A 15,162-nucleotide genomic window follows, 5' to 3' on the forward strand; every position below is an offset into this window, starting at 1 on the left:
AGGAGGGCATTAATCAGAGAGGCAGCACAGAGACCTAAGGTAACCCTGAAGGAGCTGCAGAGTTCTGTATTATCTGTACATAGGACGACAATAAGCCGTACGCTCCATAGAGTTGGGCTTTATGGCAGAGTGGCCAGAAGAAAGCCATAACTTTCAGCTAAAAACAATAAGGCATGTTGTGAGTTTGCGAAAAGGCATGTGGGAGACTCCCAAAATGTATGGAGGAAGGTGCTCTGGTCTGATGAGACTAAAATTGAACTTTTCGGCCAAAGAAAATGCTATGTCTGGCGCAAACCCAACACATCACATTACCCAAAGAACACCATCCCCACAGTGAAACATGGTGGTGGCAGCATCATGCTGTGGGGATGTTTTTCAGCAGTCGGGACTGGGAAACTGGTCAGAGTTGAGGGAAAGATGGATGGTGCTAAATACAGGGATATTCTTGAGCAAAACCTGTACCACTCTGTGCGTGATTTGAGGCTAGGACGGAAGTTCACCTTCCAGCAGGACAATGACCCCAAACACTCTGCTGAAGCAACACTTGAGTGGTTTAAGGGGAAACATGTAAATGTGTTGGAATGGCCGAGTCAAAGCCCAGATCTCCATCCAATAGAAAATCTGTGGTCAGACTTAAAGATTTCTGTTCACAAGCGCAAACCATCCAACTTGAAGGAGCTGGAGCACTTTTGCAAGGAGGAATGGGCAAAAATCCCAGTGGTAAGATGTGGCAGGCACATAGAGACTTATCCAAAGCGACTTGGAGCTGTTATTGCTGCAAAAGGTGGCTCTACAAAGTATTGACTTTAGGGGGGGTGAAAAATGTGTAGTTATGCACATTAACTTTTTCTGTTATTTTGTCCTATTTATTGTTTGCTTCACAATAAAAAAAGAAAATATCTTCTAAGTTGTCGGCATGTTCTGTAAATTAAATGATGCAAATCCTCAAACAATCCATGTTAATTCCAGGTTGTGAGGCACCAAAACACGAAAAAAGTTGGTGAAATGAATACTTTTGCAAGGCTCTGTAAGTAGTAATCATTTTTGGTACTGCTATTTGCTTAGTTTTGCTCTCCATTTTTAGTTACTATAGTTCACATCGGCGTTATTGAATTCCGTTATAACAGAGTTAAAACGGAATATAACGGGATTCTAGGATGGAAGCCTTTAAAAGGCTATTTTTCTGTCATGTATAACAGAAACAACTCCATAGACATGTATTAGGAAGGAGCAAAATGGAATGCCTCTTAAAGGCTTCCGTTTTGCATTCCGTCCTAGAATTCCGTTGTATTCCATTATAATGGAACCTATAACGGAATTCCATAACGCCGATGTGAACCCGGCCTTACATATTTAACAGCAATTGATTCAAGAATGGAGCATAGCTTAATCAGTGACTAAAGGGATCCTGTCGCCTGCTTTAAACCGCCACAATCATAAGCCAATACTACTTATAAAGTATGTATCATTAGCTATTTGATGATGCCCAAATTGCCTCAGCCTGTTGCACCTTTACTGTGCAATTCATACCTCAAGTTTTCCCACCTAAATGTTAATGCACTGAGATGAGTCTCATAAGCTTCGTGTAACAGAGATGAGTCCAGCGTGCTTTCACTTCTCCTGCATAGTCATGCCCCCCAAATCCTTGACTGACTCCTAGATCCACCTTATTGTCCCCTTCTATTCAAAATCTTGCACCTGTGCAGTATAATCCTCTCAAGTGGGCAGTGAAGGAAAGACTGAGCATGCACGGGATTTGCAGTGAGGCTTCGGGACCGGGGCTAGAGCCACTGTCACTCTTGTGGCTGGAAGGGGACAACACTTCTGACGTCGGAAATTAATCTGCATAAAGGGCACAAAACCTATAACAGGATTATTAAGTAAATGCTGGATGAATTGCAAAATCAAGACCAGAAATTTCATAGTTTGGGTACAAGCTATGGCGGTATGACTGTGAAAAAGGGTCACAGGTTCCCCTTAAGGTAAAAAATAAATAAAAATGTAAAGCATATATCATATAGTACATGACAACCTGTTTCTGAAAAAGCTAGACCCAGTCCTGTACCTCACAAGGATCCAGAGATCTCTCCGTGCTCTTGTAGATTTGTTTCAAACTGGCAACTCAGGGAGCGTGTCCTTTGTACTGCAATCCTCTCTCTCTCTATCACAGCTCAGGGGGCGTTCTTTGTGAGGCAAATCTCACCCTATTACTGCTAAGGGAGCATGTCCTTTCTGCTGCAGCTCTCTCCCTGTAAGGGTATGCCTACATGGCGATGTCAGGCAACATAAAAGACACACATTTCGTGCAATGTTTTTTTCAATGTTGTCACAAAGCGCCATGCTGCGATGGTCACATGTTGCAAGTCATGTGACTTTTGCTCTATTGACATTAATGGAAGTCGCGTATTACACGCCTGCGACCTGGTTGTGTTTTCACAGCCATATCACAGTTCTGACATAGTTGTGCAACAGCAAGTTGTACATATTTTGGTGTTGCAGGAATTTTCTGCGACACATGTCGCCGTGTAGCCATTTTTTTGGGGACGACCCCTTTAAAGTACACCTCCAGCCAAATTAATGTGCTGTAGAGCTTGTCTGTTTCTTCCTCCATTGACTGGAAGTTGTGTTTTCTCCCTGCGTTGCTTTCATATAGTATTTCTTAGTATTTCTAATGGAGGTGCTCTCACCAGGCACTGCTACTGAAGCTCCCCAGCATCGTCCGCCCTCCACTTTTCTTGACTTTTCGTCAGGCTAATAACACCCCCTTCACCCCCCCAAAGTGAGTGCTACAAGAACACCTACTATTCTGCTCCTGCTCTAGGACTCCCTCTCGTACTTAGACTGTATGTCAGTGACGTTCATAAATTATTAGGGAGAAAAGTTTAATAGGGTATGACTTATTTCTGTAGTGCACAAATGTGGTGCATCACTGGAGGTACACAGAATTGAAAATATTAGAAACCCATAAATTGTAGGTTAAAATTACAGTTAAAGGGCATCTGTCTGCAGATTTGTACCTATGAAACTGGCTGACCTGTTACATGTGCGCTTGGCAGCTGAAGGCATCTGTGTTGGTCCCATGTGCCCGCATTGCTGAGAAAAATGTATGCATATATGCAAATGAGCCTCTAGGAGCAACGGGGGCGTTACCATTACACCTAGAGGCTCTGCTCTCTCTCCTTATTGAATGACAGGGCCAGGCAGGGAAAAAAGTCACCCTGTCAAAGTGCAGAGGTCACGGCAGTTGCAGATAACGGTCCCGTTGCTCCTAGAGGCTCATTTGAACATGGGACCAACACAGATGTCTTCAGCTGCCAAGTGCACAGGTCAGCCAGGGTCATAGGTACAAAACTGCTGACAGATGCCCTTTAAATAATTATTTTATCACAACACTACATGTGCAAAGATAAAATTCATAATCTAAAAGCCATAAAAGGATAAAATCACACGGTAAATTTGTTGCAAAAATGTGCGTCCCATTCATAGGAATAGGAATTGCAGAAATCCATGTAGATGCTGCAGAAACAACCCCATTCAGATGTATGGATGTTCAGTCGCAGAAATTTCTCTAACAAATCTGCTGCATGTGAACATAGCCCAAAAGTATCTGGAATTATTTTGCCAGTTATCTATCCATAATCCGAAAGGCACTGATCTGCTATCTGTTACTAAAGTGACACAGACGTTGTCTATTTTGGGAAAGGAGAAAACTAATAAGCTTTTCTAAGCTTTTAAAAGTATGATGATTTTCAATGGCACTTGTCAATGAACAATTTCCTTTTGTAATTATGCTGGAGACAAGGCTTTCCACCCAGAACAGGCTGGAAGAGATACCGGACTCATTAAAATATCAATGAGGAAGAAACCATCATTGTAACTGTAGAAATCCTTTTGACCAAAGTCAAAACTATTATCTGTATTTAGAGGGTAAGACATTGAACATGTATTTCGGATACATTACTCATTGGCTTTGTATATATTGAGCATTTTGCTTAATTGCTGTTATTCTTGGCTATTTGAAAACGAAATGAGATAAAAGTTGGGAACATCATTTTCATAGAGCGTTTAAACAGTTCACGGATATTTAAATAGTTCAAATATAGAGATTGGGGAAGTGGTAAGAAAATGGATACATGAAGAATATAAGAATTTTCTGAGACCTTTCTACTGATAACCTATCCTCGGAAAGGTCATCAGTATCTGAACCGTGGGGGTCCAAGGCCTTCTTGCAGCTTTTCCTAGGTCATGTGGTGTCAAGTTCATCGGTCACATGGCCTAGGCACAGCTCAGCCCCATTGATGTGAATAAGGCTAAGCTGTGATACCAAGCACAGCCACTATCAAATGGATGGAGCTGTGCTTGGTGAGCTGAGAGAAGGCCGCGGTGCTCCCTTCTGATCGGACCCCCACCGATCAGATACTGATGACCTATCCAGAAGATAGGTCATCAGTAGAAATGTCTCGGGACACCCTTTTAAGCCTTTCCAACCCAAAACCATTTAGAATTTTTCAGGGTACATGTCATGTCCACTGGCCCGGTCTAAGCCATGTCAAAGTACTAAAGACATACAGCTTATTTTGGGCTAAAAATTTTAATTGGTTTTTATCAAACATTCATAGCTATTTTTTTCTCTGCAACTTCCAGTTTCACTGGATCTACAAACTGTTCCTTCTACGTCTCAGGGAAACCATAAAAGAGCTGTTTGGACAACGTGATCTGTAGCGCTCATCTTACTTTCACTTCCCTGATAGTTAAAAACACTCATTTAAGCAACTGATCACACTACAGTAAAACAGATCCGTCAGGCAGTTCCGGCCGGGAACAGTCTGTCGGATCCGTCCTTGCTGAGCGCAACTGTGCACTGCAATCCATCTGGCCCCATTGACTATAATGGGGTCCAGCGGAGAGCCAGCCACAACCCGGAAAATATGCTGAGGAGTGGCCGGACAAAAACTTCTGTGTTCAGTGGTATTTGTCTGGCTGCTGCCCATCATATTTGCCAGGTTGCGGCCGGATCTTCACCGGATCCCACTATAGTTAATAGGGCCAGACGGATTGCTGGAGGTGTCCGGCAACGATGGATCCGACAGGCTGTTTCTGGCCAGAACAGCCTGCCGGAAGTGTTTTACCATTAGTGTGAAACAGCCCTTAGAAGATGAAAAAATGGGCAAGCATAAGGATCTGAGAAGAAATGGCAGGTCTAGTGGGGTGTTCCCAATATGCCGTGGTTACTTGGGCTCCAAGTACGAATATTTCATTTTTTGGGACATACATAAACTAGAAACACCAATAAGAAAAAAATTAACACCCAATAGAATAGACCTGATAGAAACACATATTTATTAATTAAAACAGATCAATGTTTTTAGAAACATTTGGAGGTCCTACCTGTCCCTCTCGTTATGGGGATATTATGTCAATGCATGAACACCTTGACGCCTGGTAGATGGGCCCGACACGTATGTGCGCTAAGAGCTTCCATTATTCATGTATACTCATTTATAGTCGGTATTGTACCACTTTTATCTAGGATGACCCCCATTTCCTAGCTCTATTGTTTGTATATATAATGGTGTGCAGCCATTTTGTTTTTGTAATTATGTTTGCCTCATGGATATGCACCTGTGATCCTGAAGGTTTTAGTCTAAATTTTCTTGCAAAATGCATGAACACAGCTGGCCATATTTACAAATGTGTCGGTGCCAACAATCTGTCACAGAATGGAACAATTTGGTGCATCTATGGTTTCTACAGTTCTTTCTGACATGTTCAACAAGGGGGCAGGGCGGAGGACAAATGGGTGAAGCCTTCCTGGAAGGGGCCAGGGCCAGAGTAAAGATAGAGATTTATCAAAACTAGTGTAAAAGAAAACTGGCTTAATTGCCCATGGCAACCAATGAGAATCCACCTTTCATTTTCAAAAGGAGCTCTGAAAAATGAAAGGTGGGAGCTGATTGTTTGCTATGGGCAACTAAGCCAATTTTGCTAAAATCTCCCCCAAAGTGTCTATCCGAGCACCAGATTTATCATCCAGCCTGAGCCCCTGTGATAAATCTGGTCCAGGTATACACAGCCGGTCTAAAAGTTTACACCATCTACAGGATTAGTAGATCTTGGCCAGTATGCAATGGATACCCACCAAGGTATAGTACCATAACCAACTCATTGTTGCACCTACCAAAACTGGGCGAAGGAAGGACAGCTGGTGAATTGGCAGTGTGGTCCACAGCTCAAGGATGCATATGATTAGATAAAGTGGTTGTCGCACAAAAAATATTCTACATTTTTCAAACCAGCACCTGGATCTGAATACTTTTTTTAATTGCATGTAATAAAAAATGGAGCCACTGAGTTAATCACTGAAATCTACCTGTATAGCGCCACCTGCTGTTTGCTCTTTTTCTAATGTCTCTGCCCTGCTCACTGAGATGGAAACACATGCTCAGTTCATTCCTTCAACTGTCACCAGCTGCCGTTGAAAGGACACACTCTCTAAACTGCCAGCTTAAAATAAATCTAGCAGAGCAATTGGAGCAATGAATGGATCCATGTTAGGTACAGGGTTATTTTTTACATTAATCATGGGATAACCACTTTAAAAAGGGTTCTCTGGGAAATCATAAAATAACTACATAAAATTACTGAAAATACTTAAATATTGATTTATTATAAATATATTTTCAAATACCTTGCTTTAGTTATAATGGCTCGTTCTGTCTAGGGAGCAATCATTAGGAGAAATAAAATGGCTGCCGTCCTATTAGTACACACAAAACCTGTCCAAATCACACAGGAGGACAAGTTACTTCACAACACTGAGCTAAAGAGCTGCCTCATCCTCCTCACTGCTTTGCTGGTCAGGGATTATAATCCTGAATACAGATTATATTTAGCTGAATCTCTGTAGGAATGGAGTTCATGAGCAGACATGAAGTACAGAGAGGACAGACTGTGGCAATGTGTGCTGCTGCTCATCAGCCTCACCCCAACCGTCCGTCCTCTCTGTACTTCATGTCTCCTCATGAACTCCATTCCTACAGAAATTTAGCTGAAGATCTTATCAGCTGTATTCAGGATCATAAACCTTGACAAGTAGAGCAGAGAGGAGGATGAGGCAGCTCTTTAGTTCACTGCTCTGAAGTAACTCATCCTGCTGTGTGACTAGGACAAGTTTTGTGTGTACTAATAGGACGGCAACCATTTTTTTTTCTCCTGATGACTGCTCCTCAGACCAACTGAGCCATTATAACTAATTAAAAGGTATTTGCGAAAATATTTATAAACAAATATTTAAAGGGGTTCTGCACTTTGTTTAAACTGATGATCTATCCTCTGGATAGATCATCAGCATCTGATCGGCGGGGGTCCGACACCCGGGACCCCCGCCGATCAGCTGTTTGAGAACGCAGCGGCGCTGTAGCAGCGCCGCGGCCTTCTCACTGTTTACCGCTGGCCCAGTGACGTCACGACTAGTATCAACTGGCCTGGGCGGGGCTAGGCTCCGTTTACTTGAATGGAGTTTAGCCGCGCCCAGGCCAGTTGATACTAGTCGTGACGTCACTGGGCCTGTGGTAAACAGTGAGAAGGCCACGGCACTACTGGAGCGCCGCTGCCTTCACAAACAGCTGATCGGCGGGGGTCCCGGGTGTCGGACCCCCGCCGATCAGATGCTGATGATCTATCCAGAGGATAGATCATCAGTTTAAACAAACTGCAGAACCCCTTTAAGTATTTTCAGTAAAACTATTTTATGAATTTCCAGAGAATCCCTTTAAGGATAGCCCTTCTGGTTCTACCATAGCACAAAAGGCTGAAAAAGTCAATGCTGTCTGCAGTTCATTGCAGCTTGCTGTGTACTGGCTGCATAGCCACACAGTAAACAGGTGGGTTTAATGTTACGACTGATCGGTGTATGCCTTTGATGATGCATAAAATGCACCAGTTGTGCAACACTCACATAAAAAAGCAGCGCTATATTAGCACTAGTGTGAAAATGATAGTCACATTGTGCTGTATGGCAACTGTAAGAGCAAAATAATTAGCACCTTGCCAGTCCCCCAACTAAACTAATTAGAAGCATAATGCCCTCCTTTGGCATCTCTTCACCTTTACAAAATCCGTTTCTCCCTCCGCTTTCCAATGCCATTTTTCAGTCCGCTGTATTTCTATATAAAGTTATCAGTAGAAAATGTGAACTCAGCAACTTTCAATGAAAAATAGCAATTAACCGCCCGTTTTGGTTGCATAAAGATGTTCAATTCCTAATTAAACATAGTTAAAAGTCAATATTTAGGCGATGCAATTCAAACCTGAGTCGCTGTAGGCTAGAACAGGAGGAAGATGAATACACAGTAACACTAAAGGGATGATGAGTACCATAATTAGCTATTATGTTAATTGAATCCACAGCGATTTTGTTGGGTGAGATTTCTTCATATAATATGCAAATCGCTTCTAAAGGTTCGGTTTATTAGATAATATAATTAGAAATCGTCTAATGCCATGAATGTTAATGAGGCAGAATAAAAGGTTTGATGTGAGTAATCGAGAAGGAGAAAAAAACATCTGGGTTCAATCAATAAAGTGGCCTTTTATAGACGGCGTAGGTAGACCGCCTGATACAAGTAGAGATATGTGAATGTAGAGCAGGTGTTTCTAACCACGGTACAAAAATGCCGCTTAAAAGCCTTGAAAATGCTCTCCCATCCGACCGTTCAAGTCGCTTATTGATTTGTTTGGTGGGGGGAGCAGATTTCTTACGCAGGCTGGAAGTTAAAAAGGATAAACTCTGTTAGGAGCTCACTAACTTCAAGCTCCCCTGAGCAGCCAGTTTGATCACCGCATCGCAAAATTACTAAATTAATTAAAAACTGGGGCTGGAGGATCATTAAGAATGTGGGTATTTGGGAAACGCGCTGCGCTAATACTGTTCCAGCTTAACCCCTTCTCTGCTGGGCAGAGTCTACAATCTATCGGGAACTCAGGCCTCCTACGGAGGGGACAGAAGGGCAAATAGGGTTAATAAAGAAGCTTTTTAGACCTATTCTGCAAGGCGCTCTGTATTCTGAAGATCCCCCAGGCTGGGAAATGATTAAGAAAATGTTCAATTAAAAGTAATATATTTATGTCTGCCAGATAAATGCTTGCATTGGTTCTTATTTTGTAATCGACTCACCCATGCACCCGGTAACAGTCTTAACATTTTAATTTTAAAATCACATCCAATTAGAGAATTACAGCCATACAACCTCTCCAGAATATTACAGATGAAATTCGGCAGGAGCATTTGATTAATAAGTGCAAAGAAAAGCCAAAGTACGCGTATAATTTAGTTATCATGAAGTTGTCAGGAAAAGCACTTTACTTATTTAATTAATGGGATTAAAATATTCTAAAGACCCAAAGTAAATGGCTTCTGCAGCCGTCGCCTCTGCAAGTTACCTCGTTACGAGAACTTTATCACTTCGAGACTTAGGCGCTGCAGAAAGTAAAGTGGTAATGTGATACGGGGAATGGCTACAAAGTGCAGATACAGGCAGTTTAACTGAGAAAATTACAAAACCAAAATGGACAAAAACATAAGACATCGCTATTTGGGTGATTTTGTTAAAGGTCTCTTGATAAAGGTCCTTGCTCCCCGTCCATATTTCCTTGGCAAAAAATGGGAACCAATTCCAGTGGAAGTTAGTGTGAGGAAAGTTTACCCTTCTAATCTTGTTTTGAAGCTAAAAAAAAAAAAAAAATGTCAAGGATCTGATCCGAATTCTGGTTTAGTAAATGAGTCCGTACACGCACACACGCAGAATGTTGAAAACAGGAGCCATGGAGTCAAATGGAAGAGCCAATAGGATTAATCAGCCGTAGCTGCCAAATGTTTCATCGCCCTCATGAGCGTTCCCCCTAAACAATTTAATTTAAAAATTTAAGGGCAAAGTCAAGGGCTGTGTAAGACGTGGACCATTTTTGAAAGTATATATTCGGTCGATTTTAGGCTGAAGATGACGTCTAACTACTTACATCTGGAAAACAAAGTAAAATGAGAAATGAATTATAAGTATTTTAATAATCTGTTTTAAAGCGGTTGTACCAGTTAGAAAAGGTAACAGCACCACTCTCTATTTTAGGCTATATTTGGAATTGCAGCTTAGGCCTGTTAAAGTGAATGGGGTCTGGGTGAAATACCATAAAATGCAGTTTACTGAAGATTTAAAAGTAGAACTTGATTTTGTAGAAACTTTTAATATTTTAGATCATCACATTAGGCATTGTCAAGTTTGCTCACAATCCATTTTTCATTAAAGGGGTTGTGCAGTACAAAGATATTGATGACCCATCCTTAGGATAGGTCATCAATATCAGATAGGTGGGGGTCTGACTCCCAGCTCTTTGAAGGGGTTGTGGTGCTCATGGGAGCATTGCTTCCGCTTAAAAATTTCCCACGTGTCGTCTTGAAATTACACGGTGCCATTACTCCAAAAAGAGACGACGCACAGGTAAATTTGAAGCGGGAGCAGTGCTCACACCTCTTCAAACAGCTGATCGGCGGGGGTGCCGGGAGCAGCTAATTTGAAATTGCTGACCTATCCACAGCGCGTTTAAAAAAAAGTTTTTTGAAAAGGTTCAACTAGCAAAACCACTTGATGTGCTGCAACTTCCTAATAAGCTTGTGTCAGACTTTGAATGTGACGATATTGGGAAGGAACCGGTTGTGACTGTTTTTGGATTTTGACTATTCTGAGGGCAAAAATGCTGCCACCTAATTGCTGACATCTGCTCCTGCCTAAGACAGAAACTGAACAGGCAAATGTAATTGAAACTCTCTTGTTTTTTTCCTCCAGTCTTGCAATCTGTAGGTACGGTAAATGTTTGATTTATATTATTTTCTGATGGGTGGAGTGTAAAACGTCCAGGCTGGAGGTTAGGAAACTGATACTTCTAATACATACTGTAACTTGATTGGCCATTGTTCTATGTATAATTGAAAGTTGCTCGGTTTAGCACTGCCAATTTTTTCTAAGGGTTAAGTTTTATATATAAATATGGATGCCCACCTTTCATTGGAAACCTCAGTTTTCTTGTGTTAAATTGGCAAAAATAAAATATTTGTATTACACCGACTATCAATTCTGTTCCCTGCTGAGAAAGCCATCATTGTAGAATTTGCATTACTTTCCTAAAAGGGAATGGTCTCATGAAGATAAACCCTGTCCATACCCTCTATTTGGGCATGTGGATGTCAAGGGGTGCGGAGGTGTTCTCCACTCGGGATCCCTCTCTATGAGCCAGAATGGTAATGCATCTGAATGGCTACTATTACATTGCCCCTCCAACGATCAGCTGATCAAGAACTGCACTCAAAGGGACCCCCTATGATGAGATTCCCTCTAAGGGCTCATTCAGACGACCGTATTTTTGTGTCCGCATTTATTTCAATGGGGCCGCAAAAGATGCGGACAGCACACAGTGTGCTGTCCGCATCCTTACTTTCGTTCCACGGCCCCGTTAAAAAGGAAGAACATGTCCTATTCTTGTCCGTTTTTACTTGACAAGAATAGGCATATCTATCATAGAGCTGGCCGTTCTGTCCCGCAAAATGCGCAATGCACACGGCCAGTATCCGTGTTTTGTGGATCTGCAATTTGTGGAACGCAAAAAGCTATGGTCGTCCGAATGGGCCCTACATTTGCTGAATTCACAAGGAAAAGCACATGGACAGAATTCAACCTGTAGAAATGGCTAGTCCAATTATATATATATTTATGTTGTGCATTCCGAAAGTTTTCAGACTTTTTTCACATTTTGTTATGTTGATGCCTTGTGCTAAAATAAAGAAAAAAATTTAATTTTCCCTCCGATCATTCTGCACTCAATGCCCTATGAGAAAGTGAAAACAGAATACCTTCTCTGAAAACCCTCTACCCTCTCCGAAATGTAAATAATTAAAGACTGATATCTTAATCAAAGTACTTATCACATTCTACCATTTCAAAATGATCTGGCAATAATTCAATGGATGACAAACACATAGGCGCAGATTTATCATAGACCAGAGATGTATGCCGGTTTATGCTAACCAGGCACACTGCGCCTAATCCAGTTGTCTGTGCGCCTACACTGATGGCCCGGCCTCCTCCTCATCCTCACCACACCCCCTTGTCAGGAAACTGGTGAGGCCAGCGGAGAAACACCACAAACATTTTTGCGCAAGTAGCATTGAAAAAGACACAAACAAGCAGTTTGAGACTTTTTGAAGCCAGTTTTCTGGTGTAAGTCAATGATAAATCGGACCCATAGAAATAAAATCTATGATCACAGTGTGATTTTTGTGTTTAATTACTTTTTTAATTTAGCCAGTAATTAAATCTTTTTTCCTTAACATCAAAAAGAATGATGAATATTTTTGAATAAAGTGTGCAGAAAGTAAAAAAAGTGAAATAAATAACCTTAAATTTTTTTATTTATTAAATATTGTTAATTTGTGATAAACTATGACAGTATTTTATACAACTGCTCTTTTTAATGTACTGTTAGAAACAAAATTACTTCTACTTCAACTACAATTGATCTGCATTATAAACAACATTGATTTTGGATTCAAATCCTTCAGATAAGCTGTAGGCCTTGTTTTTTTTGTAACGGAGTAATACAGTAATAGTAATTATGGAGATCAAACTATTGTGTGCATGAGAGAATGAAATGCCAGTGCCAACAACCTAAAACAAAAATATATATTTGGGTTCAACAAAGAATGTCTTTGTGTTAGATTCATAATTAAATAGATAATGTCATGAATTTATGACAATAAAAAGGGTAATAAGAGCAAACTGATGTAGGATGGTCCTAAAAAACATGCAGAGGATACATACAAAACGGAATAGAATATTGATCCAATAAATAAAAGCTAACAACACTGATCTGCACATGCTGGAAAAGTATGGCTTTAAAAATATAGCTGCTCAACAAGGGTTCCCCATCACTTTCCAGCATACAAAAAAATAATAATACAGAAAGCAAACAAGTATCTATAGCAAACAGATCAAAAACATATACTCACACCAATCCAAGCCACGTACAATGGAATTGGATAACATATCTCCAGAATATATAGCAATAATAATTTATAATAAAAATGTAACTTTACAAATAGTCTAAAATATCCTATCGTTTTGTCAGGGTCTAAAGGGCCCTTTACAGAGTTAGAGATTATATGGCGGTGTAGATGTACTGCCAATTACCCGATGAACAAGTGAAACGCAGGATCAGACTACAAAAGGATTTGTTTGTAGTCAGTAACCAGGGAGTCACATAGGTCTACAAAGGTAGTTTGGCATTTTAAAAATATCACAGGAAAAGAAAAAATGGCTGCAAATGTGGGCTTACCCTTTAAAGGGGTTGGCCACTTTCTGGTTACCGTTGACCAAAGTGTATGTAAGATAATTATATGGTACTTACTAATATAGTCTTTGTTGAAATTCTGCACCATTTTCTATAGTTCATAAGGTATGCTTTCTCGCTTACAAAGCCTTTTGTGCTGTCCACACAGAGGATCTGTCCATAAAATGGCTGCTGATGGTCATGTGACCAGACAAAATCACCTCCATTAAAATACACTGCACCTGCTATCTGTACTTGGAGGAGACATGACATGGAGGTGATCTGGCTGGTCACCTTATTGTCCGTCAGCAGCCATTTTATGGACAGGACCTCTGTATGGACAACACATAAGGCTTTGTAAACAAGAGAACATATTGTACCATATGAAATATAGAAAATGGTGCAGAATTTCAACAAAGGCTATATGAGTAAGTACCATATAATGATCTTACATATATACACTGGTCAACAATAACCAGAAAGTGGCCAACCCTTTTTTAAGTGCAACTTATCTATTAATGCTTGAAAGTGGATGTGACAGACTGTACAGAAAACAAGTAGTAATGTTCCCATAGATTATAAATTTTAAATTCTTTCCCAAATATTTTGAAAGGGGTCATAGTGGATCCTGTCAACTTCTATACAGTTTGCAGGCAGTTTACTGTCCATGCGTCCTGGAAGAACCTCAGTTGAGAACTTCTCTTGAAGAAACAAACGGTCTGTTAATATGACCCTTGAAATTAATTGGTACAGAACACTGGTTCTCAAAAATCTAGACTATAAATGATAAAAATTAGGGGGTTGTTTCACTTATGCAAATTGCATTCACCATGTACAGAAAGTTAATACAAGACACTTACTGATGTATTGTGATTGTCCATATCACTTCCTTCGTTGGCTAGACTCATTTTTCCATCACGTTGTACGTGGCTCGTTTCCATGGTTACAACCACCATGCAATCCATCAGTGGTGGTTGTGCTTGCACACTATAGGAAAAAACACAGTCTGTCTGGTGGCTGGGACCATAGGAGCGCACATAGGCTGGCGCTTTTTACCTAGAGTGTTCAAGCACGGCCACCGCTACTGGATTACAGGGTGGTCGTAACCATGGAAACAAGCAGTGTATAATGTGATGGAAAAAGGAGTCTAGCTAGCAAAGGAGGCAAAGCGACTTGTATTAACGTTCTCTACATGGTAAATGCCATTTGCTGAAGTGAGACAACCCATTTAAAGGGGTTCTCCGGGAATTAAGAAATTAAAAATACTTAAATATTACTTTATTATAAATATATTCTTAAATACCTTTCATTATTTATAATGGCTCGTTTTGTCTGGGGAGCAATCATCAGGGGAAACAAAATGGCCGCTGTCCCATTAGTTCACACAAAACCTGTCCCGATCACACAGCAGGACGAGTTACTTTACAACACTGAGGTAAAGAGCTGCCTCATCCTCCTCTCTACTTGTCAGGGATTAAGATCCTGAATACAGATGATAAGAACTTTAGCTGAATCTCTAGGGAATTTAGTTCATGAGGAGACATGAAGTACAGAGAGGACGGACAGGACAGACTGTGGTACTGTGTTGCTGTGGTAATGGAGACTGTAAACAAGTGCTGCTGCTCATTAGCCACAGCTCACCCTCCTCTCATGTCTCCTCATCATTTCCATTCCCACAGAGATTCACCTGTATTCAGGATAAGGATTCCTTACAAGCAGAGAAGAGGATGAGGCAGCACTATGGCTTGTTGTGGTGAAGTAACTTGTCCTCCTGTGTGATTAGGACAG

General features: G+C 40.9%; 1 protein-coding gene across 2 annotated transcripts in view; it reads right to left on the reverse strand.

The window, feature by feature from the left end:
* Nucleotides 1-15,162, reverse strand: part of CNPY1 (canopy FGF signaling regulator 1) — a 159,906-nt gene that overhangs the window by 12,493 nt on the left and 132,251 nt on the right. The gene's annotated exons all lie outside the window — the stretch shown is intronic.

The sequence above is a fragment of the Bufo bufo genome, chromosome 5 (genome assembly GCF_905171765.1).
Source record: "Bufo bufo chromosome 5, aBufBuf1.1, whole genome shotgun sequence".
NCBI classification, from domain to species: Eukaryota; Metazoa; Chordata; class Amphibia; order Anura; family Bufonidae; genus Bufo; species Bufo bufo.